Source organism: Malaclemys terrapin, chromosome 2, assembly GCF_027887155.1.
Source record: "Malaclemys terrapin pileata isolate rMalTer1 chromosome 2, rMalTer1.hap1, whole genome shotgun sequence".
In the NCBI taxonomy this organism is placed as follows: Eukaryota; Metazoa; Chordata; order Testudines; family Emydidae; genus Malaclemys; species Malaclemys terrapin.
In genome coordinates, this window is record NC_071506.1 from 178,034,377 (window position 1) to 178,052,238 (window position 17,862).

Here is a 17,862-nt window from a genome sequence, read left to right on the forward strand (position 1 = left end):
TCATGAAAAAGACCCAGTTGCAGCACACTAAAAGTAATTCACATGTGTAATACTCTGTTTCAAACATCCATCACATAGCAATGTAGTAAAACACATTTTTTAAAATGTTCGGCTAATTTATTATCACTTACACTGTTGTTAAATTCATACAGCAACAGTATGTCCCCTCTGACTCACATAAAGGGGTCTTCTAGACATGGATCATCTCTGGTTCCTGGCAGACTCTAGTGCCTCCACAGCATTAGGGCCGCTTTCTCTTGCAGAGCCTTTCCACGTGGGCCTATAGCTGTGCAGGAGTGAAAGAGGGTCACCCAGAGGAAGTATGAGCAGAGGCTTCACATAATCTACATCCCCCACTGCCCCCCTGACAGTAATCCCAGCAGGGGCACCATTTAGGGAGAACTGAGGGGCACCTGCCCTCCCCCACCCTCGAGTTTCATACCACACAATTTTATAAACAAGAGTGGCACTGGGGGTGTCTTGTGGGGGCTATAGCCATCCCCAAATTTGCCTTATTCCCCCTGTAGCTACCCCTTTGAGGGGTGGACACTGGGCCAGCAGCCTCCACTCTCTGGCCATCCAGCTCCCTCCACCTTTGTGGCAGTCTCCTCTTCTTTAGGAAGCTGACCCATGGCTGGCAGGGTGCTGGGGGAGGTCACCCAATGCTAGATGTGACCCAAAGGGATCTCCACTGAGCTGGGGTGGGGGGACTGTGCTGGTGCCTCTGGTCCAGGAGTGGGAGCTGCGGCTGCTACTATACTGAACAAGCACTCAGGTTGCTGAGTGCTTGGCTTAAAGTTACAGTGCGCTGACACACTCACTCGGCACACACACACTCTCCCCCCAACACACACACTGTCTTTCACACACACACACACACACACACACACACACGTATTGTTGTTATTACTTCTTGGTGCTTCCTGTTGAAATTTGCAATGCACATATATTGTCTGTAATTTTATTCTTTCAAAGTTCATTAAAGATTAGAGTGCTGTTATTTTAGTTTTTTTGACTGGTCTGTGCATTTCGTAATTTTATTTCTCTCTTATCCTTAAATTTAATTCTTTGAGTAGTGCATACTAACATGCCTAACATGTCCTGGCTGGAGTAATTATCATTATTATTTTTATTACCATATTGTGCTTTTGTCATTCATTATTTAAAGTAGTATAGTATCCTTCTAGAATGTAAATTTAGCTTGTACTCACCTTAGCAGTGCCAGTTTAAAAAATAAACACACGACATTAGACACTGTGCAGATGAAGGTTTCTTATTTTCAAATTGTATTTTTAATTATATGTAAAAATAACTTAATTATGAAATTAAATGTGGCTCCAAGTCTGATACCAATAGTAACGATGGAGTCAAATGTTAGCGAGTCACGTACATTATTGTGATAGGTAAACATAAATAATTAGAAAAATAAATGACCATTCTTCATAAAAGAGAAGAAAAAACCTTAATTGCATATGTTAAAATTAAGTAACTAGGTTTTTAGTGGAGTGAAAAACAATTGACTAAAATAGAGTAGATAATGGCAGTAATACAAAGAGTGTCTGTTAGAGAAAGTAAGCAGATTTTATTTATTTATCTTTACTTTTCTCTACTAAAGATAGTTTACAAAGTATCACACTTGTGCTTCTGATACTGTGTTAAGGCTCCCGAACTGGTACCTCAAGTCTTGGGATTGGGAATATCTTGCTGTATTATCTCCTTATTGTTCTAAATTTACATATAAACTTAAAATATGGCTTTAATTGGTGTTTGTATATATTTTTTCTTTATATAGGAATTAGATACAGTGCTTCTATCTGCTAATTTCTAAATTACCTGCAAAAAAACTGGAGTTTTCAGGTGCCTAAGTAGCCCCTGGAATCACAGTTAAGGAGCCCCACCCCCCAAATCTGATATCACACCAAACTGTATATAGACACAGCCTAAATTAATGTGTAGTTTGGATCCACATGGCTAAGGACAACCTGAGCAGTGTAGCACCATTGGAATTCTGTTGGTCTGGAGCCAGCAGGGCACTGAAGGCTATATCTGACACAAAGGTTCAGAGTTTCTGTTTAGATAGCCCTGGTCTCCCATTGGTGTGACAGGTTGGGTAACAGAAACCCCCTTGGGACTGCCACCTGATGTACTAAGACTACTTCTGAGCCCGTTTTCCCTGGCAGCTTGGGACTTCAGAACCCTGCCTCGTTGAGCCAAACACACCAGTCTGCTCCAACACAGACCCAGGGTCTGAACCACATCCCCCCCAAAACTGCAGATTTAACTGAAAACAGCTTAGAAAGTGATCCTGTCTCTAGCATCCAGATACCCAGTTCCCAATGGGGTCCAAACCCCAAATAAATCCATTTTACTCTGTATAAAGCTTATACAGGGTAAACTCAGAAATTGTCCGCCCTCTATAACACTGATAGAGAGATATGCACAGCTGTTTGCTCCCTCAGGAATTACTTACTTACCTTGGGTCAATTAATAAGCAAAAGTGATGTTATTAAATATAAAAAGTAGGATTTAAGTGGTTCCAAGTAATAACAGACAGAATAAAGTAAGTTACCAGGCAAAATAAAACAAACACATGCAAGGGGGGAGGGATAGCTCAGTGTTTTGAGCATTGGCCTGCTAAACCCATGGTTGTGAGTTCAATCCTTGAGGGGGCCACTTGGGGATCTGGGGTAAAACCAGTACTTGGTCCTGCTAGTGAAGGCAGGGGGCTGGACTCGATGACCTTTCAAGGTCCCTTCCAGTTCTAGGAGATGGGATATCTCCATTAATTTCATTTCAGGTCTAAGCCTAATACAATCTCATCTTCAGAGATGTTCCAATAAGCTTCTTTCACAGATTGGACTCCTTCCTAATCTGGGCCCAATCATAGAATATCAGGGTTGGAAGGGATCTCAGGAGATCATCTAGTCCAACCCCCTGCTCAAAGCAGGACCAATTCCTAGGCAGATTTTTGACCCAGATCCCTAAATGGCCCCCTCAAGGATTGAACTCACAACCATGGGTTTAGCAGGCCAGTGCTAAAACCACTGAGCTATCCCTCCCCTGGTACAGTTCTTGTTAGCTCAGATGATAGCTAGGGGATTTCTCATGACTGCCACCCCCTTTGTTCTGTTCCACCCCCTTTTATAGCTTTGGCACAAGGGGGAAGCTTTTGTCTCTCTGGGTCCCCACTCCTCCTTCGAAATGGAAAAGCACCAGGTTTAAGATGGAAAAGTACCAGGTGACATGTCACATGTCCTGTGAGACCCCAAGCCTTCATTCTTCCCAGCCTGACTCACAGGAAGGCTTGCAAGTAAACAGAGCCATCTACAGTCAATTCTCCTGGTTAATGGGAGCCATCAAGATTCCAAACCACCATTAATGGCCCACACTTTGCATAATTACAATAGGACCTCAGAGTTATATTTCATATTTTTAGTTTCAGATACAAGAATGATACATTTATACAAATAGGATGACCATGCTCAGTAGATTATAAGCTTTGTAATGATACCTTACAAGAGACCTTTTGCATGAAGCATATTTCAGTTACATTATATTCACACTCATTAGCATATTTTCATAAAATCATATGGAGTGCAATGTCATACCCAGGTTGTGGGAATAGCTTTTCTGTGGGAGGCAAACCTCACCCTCCTGATGAGGCATGTTGGCGTAATTTCAGTGAGGAATCCCTTGCTGAGTTTTCCGAGTAAAATGTTCCCTCCTACAGCTTTTAACGTAGAAAGGGACAATCTGGTCCAGTGTTCCTGCCAGGTTTGGGGCAGTACATTGGCTAGGATGTGCACAAAATAATTTTACTGCAGAGAAGTGCAAGTTAGGTGGAATTTCTTTTTTCTAAGAGCATCAACCCTTTGTCTCTCTCTTCCCCCCCCCTTCCCACCTCCCCTCTTTTTTTTAAATTGCTGCCTTGTTTTAGTCTCACTTAGACCTGGTGTTTTTAATGAATGCCTCTCACCTTATATGTGAAATTATGGAAGTGCCATCATTATTCTTTTTTAGATAAAAATTATTTTTAAAATATTATTTACAAGGTATCAGATTATATTGTCACTCATGGAATTAATTGAATTCTGCCGGCTTTATTTAAATTCTCTAAGCTATTCCTACATCGATCAGCTCTTTGCTAATAAAGGCTGAATTTTCAGATCTCCTAGCCATTCTTGCACAGTAAATCCACATTTTAATGCTCTCTGTTATGGATTTTGATAAGGCTCTTATGTTTTGGCTTTGAAATGTATTGGTGAGCATTGAACTACATCTGGAAGATCTGACTTTAGGGGTAGCATCAGACCTTCCAGCATTTCATTTCATGCTGAGGTGGCTGAGTGGGGATGAAAAACACATGGCTGGCCAGGGTTAGCTTGCTCAGGCTCCGGGGCTGAAAAAATATTCAAGCTTGGGCTGGAGCCTAAACTCTTGGATCCTGAAAGGATGGAGGGTCCTACAGCTCTCCCTCCAGCCCGAGCCTGAATGTCTACACAGCAATTTTTAGCCCGGCAGCCCAAGTCAGGTGACCTGGCCCAGCAACAAGTCTTTTATCTCTGTGTCAATGTACCCATAGAAGTAAAAGTGCAATCCTTGGAGAATAGAAACAAGTTGCCTGATGCAGCATGGCATGAAAAAGCTGCACAGTTTTAATGTAGTTAGGGCAGATTCTATAGTGCTTACATAAACAAAACTCCCACTGATTGCAGTGATCGAGTAAAGACTACCAGTTTAAGCCTTTAGAATACTGTATGTATATACACCACTTTATTTTAGATTTCTTTAAGTTGTACTTTTTCTATAGTGGGTTAATATTAATAGGCAGAGTCCTACTCTACACAATGTTAGACGTATGGGTATGCTTATTCTTGCAGCAAGAACAAAAATATTTAACCATGGAGAGGAGAGATGTTACTCCTTACAAAAATTAACAAAGGATTACCTAATGTTTTTACTAAAGTTCATATTTGCATAAAACTTACACTGGAGTCTGAGTGGATTTTTCCTTTTCAATGATTCAGTAAAAGGCCAAAAATACAATCATATACAACAAACTCCTTAAAGCTCTTGAGAGAGACCTCACCTTCCTTGTATTATCTTCTATTAGACCAATTTCTGTTGGTGGAAGGAACAAGCTTTCAAGCTACACCGAGCTATTCTTCAGGTCTGAGCAGGGCCGGCTCCAGGCACCAGCTTAACAAGCAGGTGCTTGGGGCGGCCAAGGGAGAGGGGCGGCACGTGCGGAAATTCGGGGGTGGCGGGTCCCTCACTCCCTCTAGGAGCGAAGGACCTGCCGCTGAACTGCCGCCGCTGCTGATCGCGGCTTTTTTTCCCCCAATTGCCGCCGCTGGTCACGATTGTGATCGCGGCTTTTTTTTTTTTTTTTTTTTCGCTTGGGGCAGCAGAAATGCTGGAGCCGGCCCTGGGTCTGAGGAAGGTAAACTGATTGTTTTGAGTTAACAACCAGTCCCAACTTGGATTTAAGTGTAAGGGGGTCACAAATGTAATAGGTGACCACTTAAAATGAAGTAGGGAATTAAGGGTTAGCAGGCAGTGGGTTGGTTGTATTAGTCTCACAGCGCTATGAAATAAAGCTCCCAGGCTTGCCTTTTGAAGGTATTGTCCAGAGGGGTTTTTTTTAGCACAAGGTCAAAGATGGAGTAATGGCTTTGTGAAAAGTATTTGTCCACAGATGATATGGTGTTTTTTGTCTTTTGTTTTTTGTGTGAGTTCATTTGAGATCATAAGGATTGTCTAGTTATATACTCTCTCTCTCTGACTCTGCTCTATGGCTCAAATTGTTCCAGGGAGACTCTCCAGCCTCAGGTTGAGAAAACAGGCAGGTATCACACTCCTCAGGCAACATTGTGACTGCTCACGTCTCTTGGTCAGGTTCTGGAGTCTCCAGCAGTGGCTGAGCCAGGAGGCTCCCCTCAACCTTCCCCTCCTCAGAACTGTCACTGATGTACCACTTTCTCTGCAGGCATCCAAGCACTGTTGGAGCTAAAATGAAGTCCAGCGTTCTCACAGGGATGGTGAAGGAGTCTATGTTTGCTCTCTGTATTTCCACACTTTCTGATAATGGGCTCTTTAAACAGATATCCTCTTTCATACTTTGAGGGCTTAAGGGTTTCTGGGGCTGTGCTACCAAACAGCTAATGGCTAAGGGCTAGAGGCCAGATTTCTGGCCTAGATACCCTCTCCGGTTGGCCTGGTGCTCGGAGGTTCCACCGCCCGCAAAGACCCACTGATTGGCTCACATATCCACTAGGGCCTACAAGGAGGCTGCAACAGGGCCCCCTTTGTCTCCTGCCTCTAAGTCCACAAAGTCACTCTGAGACCCAAGGGTTAGTATCTATTGGTGCAGTTTATTCACAGACTTATTCCCACCATCATATCACCATATACAGTTGGCCCTTCACCATCTGCAAGCAGGAGAGAAGAGCTCTCTCCTTGCCTTTTCCCTTTCTTTCTGCTCCCCCCAGCTTCCTTCCTCTGAGCCTTTTATACAGCCCCACACTAATTAGGTGGCAGCTGTCTCTGCTTCCCCAATTAGGACCAGGTTACCTCCAGCCAGCTCTAATTTATTCCCCTAAATGGAAGCTGGCCTGACAAAGGGCTGAATCAGGAACCCTTTGCCCAGCACCCAGTCACACACCTCCCACCCTTCTCCAGCCACCAGGTTTGCCCCTCCGCATCCTCTCCTTCCTCTACTGGGGGGGGGGGCTCTATGCGGGGAGTCTTTTCCCCTCCTTTGGGTCAATCCCAGGATTTGCCGTGTGGGATTCTTTCATCCCCCACCCACAGAAACTACATTGTGGAGAGTGGACAGCCTCACTGCTCCACTGCAACCCACAGATCTTCACACCATTCACAGCCCCCTGGATGTTCCCCTGTTTTTCCCCCTTTCTTTTCTGTCAGGGGCTTGGGGTTGGTCCCAGCCCTCTCCTGGACACTCAGGGCTTCCTGGACCCAAGCTCGTTCAATGGGGCCTGGGTCTCTTCCTCTGCTGGGCCTTGCTCTCTGGTCGAGGGCCCTGCAGTGGACATCTCTCCCATCACTTCCCTCTCGCTTCTCGGGCTCTGTTGTCTAGGGGTTTTCTGCTCAGGGTCTCTACCTCATCCTCAAGGAACCTCCCCTTTTTCTTATCTTGGGCTTTCTCCCTCTGCCCACCTTCCCGCCTGGAAAGAGGTCCCACTCTGTACCCACTACCACTGGATAAGGCAGGCCCTTTACTACCCTGACCCATTGCCACTTAAACCTGCCCCGAACCTCAAGAGGCACCTGGGCCACAGGGTATTGCCTTCTATCCCTATGGATGCATTCTTGTGACCCGGTCGTCCGCACTGCCAGTAGACAACCGGCCTGGACCCTGTGGGAGCCCCTTGAGTGTCCTCCCATTTGTTCTCTAGGCCCTTCCCAGGTGGGGGTTTTCAGGGCCTTATCCTGGTCTCCACTTCCTTGCATGGCTACCCCTCCTTCCTGGGGAAGTCCACCTCCGCATACTCCTCCATAAGCTTTACAGACACCTCCACTGTATTCAGTTGGTGCCTCCTTGCCTATACCTTTATGTTCTCGGGGAGGCCTGTAAAAACTGGTCTAAGATGAGGGCATCCATGATCTCCCTCACTGTCTGGGTATCCGGCCTCAGACAGTGGGTGGCCCATGCCATTAACTTTTGGGAACTCCCCCCCATCCACCTCGCTGACCAGAACTTCTGGCGGTATTTCTCCATGAGCAGCCCCACCTGATCCAGGATGGCTGCCTTCACCACTTCATAATTCCTGGCCTGCTCTTCACTTAGGGCCATGTAGGCTGCTTGGGCTTCACCAGCCAGGTAGGGAGCCAGTTGCAAGGCCAAGGTTGCCCAATCCCATCCAGCTCCCATGGCTGCCCACTCAAATGTGCCTAGGAAGGCATTGGGGTCATCTGTCAGGCCCATTTTACACAGTCCTATCCTCAGCACCCAAACACCATCCCGTCTCATGAGACTCACCACTTTCTACAGGAGCTGCTGTTCGTTGCCAGCCTGCTTCCAAATTAAGTTCTGCAGGCTCTTCTGCTGCTCTGCCTGCCAGGTGAGCAAGGCCTGCCTCTCCAGCTGGTGGGCTTTCTTAAAACTCTGCATTGCCTTCTGCACCTCCTCCTGCTACTTGACCAGCCATGGCAGGGTCTCCTCCATCTCCAGGCTGCCAAACACTTGCTCTGGCATGGGATCCCAGAGAAGCCCCTATGTGTAGCAGGGTGTGGCAGGGCCCCCTTTGGGTCCTGACATTGCTAAGTCAGGAAAGTCACTCTGAGACCCTGGGGTTAATATCCACTGGTGCAGTTTATTCACAGACTTGTTCCCACCACCATTTCACCATATATAGTTGTCCCTCAACCATCTGCAGGGAGGAGCTTGCTTGCTCACTCATTTTCAGTGCTGACAGGTCAAGAGGAGGGGAGCTGCTATACCAGAATTCCCAGCTGTGTCCCACAGCTCATGATCAGGGGGCAGGATCTATGCCACACCCCTTAGTGCTGATTTGCCAGGAAGCAGCACTAAGAGGGGTATAACCAATGGTTTGCCAGGTAGGATGTGAAAATTTTGCTTAGGGATGTGAAATTTTGACAGCTTGTGTTCTCCAATGTCAATGCAGAGTTGAAGTTACTTGGTGGTAGGTCGTCCCCTTGCACAATGTGTAGTTGAGCGAACCTCAAAGTTCTGAAAAACAGGAAATGTGGAGTTAAGGTCACCCAATGAGCCCCATTAACACACACACAGTTACTCTACCAACCCCACAGTTGCTAAAATATACAAGCTCTTCACCTCCTGTTCCCCACTCCCATTCATTCTCACCCACAGGATTCCATCTGACATTATTAAACACTCCCCCCCCCCCCCGTGTCATACCTATAAAGGGAAGGGTAACAACTTTTATGTATGCAGTAACATAAAATCCCTCTTGGCCAGAGGTACAGAATCACTTAATTGTAAGGGGTTAATCAGTTCAATTAACCTAGTTGGCACCTGACCAGAAGGATCAATGGGGAAAGAAAATACTTTCAAATCTGGGGGGAGGCTTTGTTTGTGCTCTTTTGTGTGTGTTCTTTCTTGGGACAAAGAGAGAGACCAGGGCAGGAAAAATATCTCCTAAAAAGATCCAGAAATGATGCATCTAAAATTACAGAAATTGTAAGTAATAGCAAGAAAATGTGTTAGATTATCTTTTATTTTAGCTTGTGAATTTTCCATATGCCAAGAGGGAGGTTTATTCCTGTTTTGTAACTTTAAAGTTGAGCCTAGAGGGGAATCCTCTGTGTTTTAAATCTTTTTATTACCCTGTAAAATAATTTAAAAAAAATATTAAAAAAAAAAAATTACCTTCCATCCTGATTTTACAGAGGTGCCTCTTTTACTTTTTTTTTTTTTTAAATAATAAAGTTCTTCTTTTAAGAACCTGACTGGTTTTTTAGTGTCCTAAAAACCCAAGGGTCTGGTCTGTGCTCACCTTGTTAACCTATTTGGTTAGTATATTATTCTCAAGCCACTCCAGGAAAGGGGGTGAAGGTGCTTGGGGGGATATTTTGGGGGGGATAGGGTTCCAAGTGGCCCCTCCCTGAATGTTTGTTTAAATCACTTGGTGGTGGCAGCAGCAATACCGTCCAAGGACAAGGAAAGGAATTTGTGCCTTGGGGAAGTTTTTAACCTAAGCTGGTGGAATTTACGCTTAGGGGGTCTTTCATGTGGGTCCCCACATCTGTAACCCAGAGTTCAGAGTGGGGAAGGAACCCTGACACCCCTAAAAAAAAAGGTTGCCCAGGAGCTGGCACTAGCCAATGGTGATTGTTTGGATACACTCCAGGTGCAGTGAAGGTATTAGGTGAGCCTATGCCAAATGTGGGAGGCAGTAGTTGGGCCTGCTTGATGAAGGTGTGTTTGTGATATGAGGACATGTTGATTGCTTTGCGGTTTGTGACACAGCTGTGATTATGATCTGAAGAGAGCTATGCTTTGCACCCTCTGATGTTTGTGAGGAATTGGAAGAGCTGCATGTGTACCTTCAGGATCTGGGATTCATCATTTCAGTGCAGAGTTGTGTACGTTATATAATTAGCAGGACCCAGGAGTTTTATTACAAAGAGTATTGTCAGTAGCAAGCTGGGAGATGAGACAGTCTAAGCATTTATTATCAAGCACGCCAGGTAAAGTGAGTGTGCCCAGTATCAGGTATAGCTATACTGAATAGGTGGAGGCAGTAGTTACCTCTGCTGGGTAGAGATGTGTTTGTGAGATCTGTGGATTACTTTGAGGTGTGTGAGAAAGCTGTAATTGATGAGATCGGTTTTCCACCCTCTCACATGTGTAAGGAAAGGGAAGAGGTGCACATGTACCTTCTGGATGTCATATGCATCACTTCTATGCAGAATAGTATAGGTTATGTCTGTAGCAGGGCATAGGGCCTTTTTTTTTTAGAAAGGATATTGTCAGGAGTGAAGAGGAATATGAGAGGATTCTAAGGCTAAATGAAAATGAGATGTTATCCTGTGAGTAAGTGTAAGGGAATTCTAAAAGGCTGTCAAATGGTTCTTAAACTGCACATGTATGCTATTCTTTCTAAGGAGTTGGCTAAGGCCTACTCTACACTACAAAGTTACGTTGATGTATGTCGCCTTGCATCGACCTATCCCTGCTTGTGTCTACACACAAACTTGTGTCTCGCTGATGTAAGTGCCTTGTTACCGCGACGCAATAACACTGGTCCCAAGTGGCACCGTGCCATGGTTGACCTACTGTGGTCGACACAGTGTGAATGTAAACACTGCATAACCTAAGTTGACCCTAACAGTTCTCCAGCAGCTGTCCAACAGTGCCCGACAGTGACCAGTCTGGTCACACTTGTGAACTCCATGGCCCAGAAGTGACAGAATCTGGAAGCCACACGCCCATCCTTTCCTCCACCCCCATTAAAATCCCTATGTATGTTTTTGAAATGCCTTTTCCTCATTGCCCAGCTTGGTGAGCACACATAGCAGTTCTCCCTTGTTGTGTGCAACTGCCCAACTGACCATGCTGGTAAACAACACTTCCTTAGTTTCTCTAGACCAGTCATAATTTTATAGACCTCAATCATATCTCCCCTTATCTGTCTCTTTTCCAAGCTGAAAAGTCCCAGTCTTATTAACCTATCCTCATACCCATTCCATTCCATACCTTTAATAATTTTTGTTGCCCTTTTCTGAACCTTTTCCAATTCCAATATATCTTTTTTGAGATGGGGTGACCACATCTGCACACAGTATTCAAGATGTGGGCATACCATAGATTTATATAGAGGCAATATGATATTTTCTGTCCTATTAGCTATCCCTTTCTTAATTATTCCCAGCATTCTGTTTGCTTTTTTGACTGCCACTGCATATTGAGTGGATGTTTTCAGAGAACTATTCACAATGACTCCAAGATCTCTTTCTAGTAACAGCTAATTTAGACGCCATCATTTTATATATTGTGACAAAGTTCCTTCTCTATCTTGGTGGGTCCTGCACTTATTGGTGGATTTTCTTGCCTCAGAGATTCACCATGTGGGTTGGGGAACAGCCCAGAGACCTTCCCCTCTGGTAGAACCCACAGTCCAGGTCAATTGGGAGGTTTGGGGGGAACCCAGTCCCACCCTCTACTCCGGGTTCCAGCCCAGGGCCCTGTGGACTGCAGCTGTCTAGAGTGCCTCCTAGAACAGCTGCACAACAGCTACAATTCCCTGGGCTCCTTCCCCATAGCCTCCTCCCAACACCTTCTTTATCCTCACTACAGAACCTTCTTCTTGGTGTCTGTTAATGCTTATACTCCTCAGTCCTCCAGCAGCACATCCTCTCACTCCCAGCTCCTTACACCCACACCCCCACAAGCTGTGGTGAGCTCCTTTTTAAAACCCAGGTGCCCTGATTAGACTGCCTTAATTGATTCTAGCAGCTTCTTGATTGGCTGCAGGTGTTCTAATCAGCCTGTCTGCCTTAATTGTTTCCAGAAGGTTCCTGATTGTTCTGGAACCTTCCCTGTTACCTTACCCAGGGAAAAGAGACCTACTTAATCTGGGGCTAATATATCTGCCTTCTATCACTCTCCTGTAGCCATCTGGCATGACCCTATCACAATATATATAGTTGGGATTATGCTTTCCAATGTGTATTACTTTGCATTTATCAACATTAAATTTCATCTGCCATTTTGTTGCCCAGTCACCCAGTTTTGAGAGATCCTTTTGTAGCTCTTCACAGTCTGCACCTTCCCTATGTAACTACTTATGCTAAGTAATCCGTTCCACATTGTATTTACCTGTGACACTCTGATTAAGGGCTTTTCTACACTTACAGCGCTGCAGCAGTAACGCTGCACTTATGTTGCACCACTGCAGTACTTAGTGAAGACGCTGCCTGTGCTGACAGAAGAACGTCTCCCATTGGCGCAGGTACTGCACATCCCTGTGGGGCGATACCTATGTTGATGGGAGAAGCCCTCCCATCGACATAGTGCTGTCTACACCAGGAGTTAGGACGGCATCGCTACTTCGCTCAGGGAGAGATGTAGTTATACCAATGTAAGTTGGTAGTGTAGACCAAGCCTAAGTTTCCCAGACCTGAAGAGCTCTCTGTAAACTTGAAAGCTTGTCTCTCTCACCAGCAGAAGTTGGTCCAATAAAAGATATTCTCACCTATCTTGTCACGCTAATATTCTGGGACCGACCTGGCTACAACAACATTGCATACATCGATAGGTTACTAACTAGACTGTGTCCTGGTCTACACTACAGAGTTAGGTCGATGCAAGGCAGCTTATATCGATCTAACTACATAAGCGTCTACATTAAAATTTCACCCCCACCGACATAACTGTCCTGCTACACCAACTTAATAACTCCACCTCCACAAGAAGTGTAGAGTCAATGTCTATGTATTAGGTCGATGCAATGTCAGTGTAGACACTGCGTTGCTTATATTGACCATTACTGGCTTTCAGAAGTCGCCCCATAATGCCCCATACAATCAGTACAACCACTCCTGGTGAGGACACACACTGCTAACACAAGGAGCAAAGTGTAGACATGCACAAGTGATGTAATTACTGCAATGGCTTATGCTGACGTAAATTAGGTAGACTTAATTTTATAATGTAGACATGCCCTATACAACCTTCTATTTTGATTGTAAACTCACTATAGGCTTGTCTACATGGGGGGGGGGGGGTTAAACCAGATTAAGTTGAGTTAATCCGGTTTGAAAATGCTTGCATACACACAACACGATTAATTGTAGCACACTAACTCTGCATTTATCATGAACTCTGGAGGCCTCTTTCAAAGTGAACTTGGTTTGATGCAAATTGAGTTAGTTTGGTTTATTGTTTATGTGCACACCAAGGTGCTGTGCACTACTTTAGCAGTCCTCCAACTGCTGTCTGAGACTGCTTTGGCGATGGCTGTTACTGACTTGTCTGTTTACCTGTGTGCACTCCATTGTTCTGGTGACAAGTTGACCAGATGTCCCCTCCCCCACTCCTCAAGCAGCTGCTTGGAACCATGTTGAGACCCTAGATCTCATTGGCATCTGGGAAGAAGCGTCAGTGCAGGAAGCTCTGTTGGCCAGCCACCATAATAAAGATTTTTTCATGGACATTGCTAAGGAGATGTCAGCGATGCTGGCACAAGAGGGATGCTGAACAGTGCAAGATAAAGAGCAAGCAACTCAGGGGAATGTACATTAAAACCAAGGATGTCAGGCAAAGGTCCAGCAATGGGAATGTGATCTAGCCATTTTTTTTGAGGAGCTGGACAGGATTTTGATGAGTTACACCACTACTGAACCCAAGAAGGTTGTGGACCCTGTTGTCTGCTATGTTGTGCATCCCTCCCTCCAAGGACAAGCATCAAAAGTCATCAGAAGATGAACATAAGGAGGCCAGTGAAGAGCTGCTTTCAGAAAGCCAGGACTCAGCACCCTGATGATAGCCAGTAGAAGCCAGCCAGCCTGATTCCTGCAGTGCAGGAACAAGCCCAGTTCCCAGCCAGAAACCTCGGGGCAGTACTGAGGAGGCATATTGTTATTGTGCTATACTGCCAGGCTAGCTTCTGTTCTGGGTGGTACACAACCGCAGGCATTTTTGAAGGATATGAGCTAGGAGCCTTTCTGAGTCACCATCCCCCACCTTCCTCTTTGCCTCCCTTGGCCCCTGCTGTCCTTTTGATTTCCCCCCCCCCATCCTAGGGTTACCACCTGGCTTGGATTTACCAGTTGCCACTAAAATAATTTAATCTGCTTGGGGGGTGGGGGAAGGGGAAGGTGCATGGGTCTAAAGATTTACATTATTACCACAATACACTAGGATAGCTAATATTAAAAGTCTGTGTCCAGCTAAAGATGCTGCAGTGTTCCTACTTCCACAGTTTTAAGCGATAACAGATCAAAACTATTGAAAATACAGCAGCTGTCTGCCCACCAACACGCAAGCGCACCACGCGTGTGTGAGAGGGTTTGAGTCACACAAGACTGAGGAGACATGCAATGTTATCAATCATACATAAAATATGTGTTACAGTATCTAGAGAGATAAGTAGCTGTTGAAGGGGGATGAGTTGCTTTGTGGTTGGGGGTTCTGGTTGCTGTGGGCTTGCCTTAGGAAGTGGGGGAGTTGCCATTTTTTTTTTTTTTTTGCATTTCAAAGGTGGCAACCCTCCCCCATACACATTTCAAAATGGTGGCTGCTCTGTCCAGACAATCAACCTCTGCTTCACGCTAAACACATAAGAACATACTGGGTCAGACTAATGGTCCATCTTGCCTAGTACCCTGTCTTCTGACAGTGGCCAATGCCAGATACTTCAGAGGAAATGAACAGAACAGGGCAATCATTGAGTAATCCATCCCCTATTGTCCAATCCCAGCATCTGGAAGTCAGAGGCTTAGGGACATCCAGAGCATGGGGTTGCATCCCGGACCATCTTGGCTAATAGCCATTAATGGACCTATCCTCCATGAACTTATATCATTCTTTTTTTAACCCCTTACATTTTTGGCTTTCACAATATCCCCTGGCAATGAGTTCCACAGGTTGACTGTGAATTGTGGAAAGAAGTACCTCCTTATGTTTGTTTTAAACCTGCTGCCTACCGTATTAATTTCATTTGGTGACACCTTGTTCTTGTGTTATGTGAAGGGGTAAATAACACTTCCTTAGTCACTTTCTCCATACCATTAATGATTTTATAGACCTCTGTCATAGCCCCCCTGTGACATTGTCTGATTAAAATATAACCATGCAAATCATTGTTGTTGCCACTGCTATATAATTGCAGCAAATCTTATACAAAGTGTAACACATGGCCAGAAAGGGTTAAACAGCTTGCAGGCTAACTAACCCAAAGTGACTTTAACAGACATGTTAGAAAGATATGCGAATGGTAATTAGGGCCAATCCTGCTAAGTAGACTAGAACTTTGAAATGCAAAACCTATGTTGTTAGAAGTTACAAGTGATACTAATTGTGTGTACCTTTAATGCTAGCATGTAAACAGACAGTTCCTATCTGTCACTATAACTATTAATTCAGAGATCAGAAGGGAATATTAACATGTAGATGAATCTTGGGTAAAATAATGTCATTGTCTATATGTCTCTTTGAAGTTAGTAATAGGCTGCCTAATGGATAAATTGCTTTATGTTAATTTGTGTAACTAATTACTGGTGGTGTTTAGAAAGCAAAAGGTTACATTAAAAGCTTATTGTTTAACCAGGACTGTGTGGTCAAGTGAATGCTAGAACACTCTATAAAAGACTGTTGGATCCTGATTCTATCATTTCAGATCTGCTTGAGGCTTCATAGAGCGGAAGCTTAAGCATAAGGACTGAGATCCCAGTCCTAAACTGGAATGCCCTGAAATGATATTGAATATTGGACCGTAACCTATGAACTACATTCTAAAGGAACTCTTTGCAGCTATGAAGCTCACCATCTCTGCAATGAATCTGAACCTAAGAATTGAACTCATGTCTGTATGTATATTGATCTTTTAACCATACTCTCTCTCTGTCTTTTTTTTTTTTTTTTTAATTTAGTTTAGTTGTTAAGAATTGGCTGTAGTGTGTATTTGGGTAAGATCTGGAATATTCAGTAACCTGGGAGGTAATGTGTCTGATCCTCTGGGATTGGTAGAACCTTTTCTTTTATATGATGAAATGGGATTTTCAGAAATCATCATATTTGACTTGGGTACCTAGATGGAGGCCTGAGGCTGGATCACTTTAAGGGGACTGTGTTGTTTGGACTTCTGAGTAACCAGTAAGGTAATAAAGAAGCTGTTTTATGCTGGCTTGGTAAATCTAAGTATTGGAATATCCACCAGCTTTTTGGGGACTGTCTGCCCCATTCTTTGCAGTTCACCATAATTGACTGACCAGAGCTGGCCCCCACTGGGACCCTGGTCACACCCCCTTAGTCATCTTTTTCCAAGCTGAACAGTTCCAGTCTTTTCAATCTCTCCTCCTATGGAAGCTGTTCCATACTCCTAACCATTTTAGTTGCTCTTCTCTGTACCTTTTCCAATTCTAGTATAACTTTTTTGAGATGGGTAGACCCAAACTGCATGCATTTTTTTTCAATGTGTGGGCCTACCATAGATTTATACAGTAGCATTGTGATATTTACTGTTTTATTGTCTATCCCTTTCCTAATGGTTCCTACCACTTTGTTAGCTTTTTGACTGCTGCTACACATTAAGCAAATATTTTCAGAAAACTATCCACGATGACTCCAGGATCTCTTTCTTGAGTGGTAATAACTGATGTAGACCCCATCATTTTATATGTATAGTTGGGATAATGTTTTCCAACATGTACTTCTCAACATTGAATATCATCTGCCATTTTGTTGCCCAGTCACCCAGTCTTGTAAGATCCCTTTGTAACTCTTTGCAGTCTGCTTTGGATTTACCTATCTTGAGTAATTTTGTATCATCTACAAACTTTGCCATTGATTGTTTTTGAAACTCGTGCCACAGAGGGCACATGTCCATCTACCTATTTTCATTTTCCCTCCCGACTTGGTGAATGCCCCAACCTGCTATCCAGGAATACAACACATGTGTAAGATACTAGTACATAGCCAATATTCATAACTTCAGATACAAAGAGGATACATGCAGATAAACAGGATAATCAGACTTAGCAAATCATAACTCTTCCATTGACACCTTACATGACATACCTTGTACAAGATTTGATGCAATTGTATAACAGTGATAATATCAATGATATAAATGGTCATATTCGATCATACACCATCATAATGAGTCACTGTCTAACCTGATATTAGAATCCAAGACTCCTAATTCCACATGCTCTGACCACTCAATCACATTGTATCTCATATGCAGCTCTTTTTGTGGCATTGGCAACCAAGCAGTATATGAAACTATTCGGCAAAGAATATCAGGGAAAACCTTTACTCCTAGGAAACATGGCAGGTAGGGTGACCAGATGCCCTGATATTATAGGGACATTCCCGATTTTTGGGTCTTTTTCTTATATAGGCTCCTATTATCCCACACCCCCATCCCGATTTTTCACATTTGCCATATGGTCACCCTAATGGCAGGGCATGTTTAATGTCTGCACAGGAGGGAGGAACTCTAGACCAGATCCTCAGTTGGCGTAAATCAGCATAACTCCACTGAAGTTAAGGACAGTGTATTGACTCTAGGTATCAGGTATCATCGTGATGGATTCCATATAAATACCTGTAATAAATAATAAAGATCCTAAAATGTTTATAACTGTAACAGCATAATCCAGTATTTACTGTGCAGCATCCTCCCTATCAAA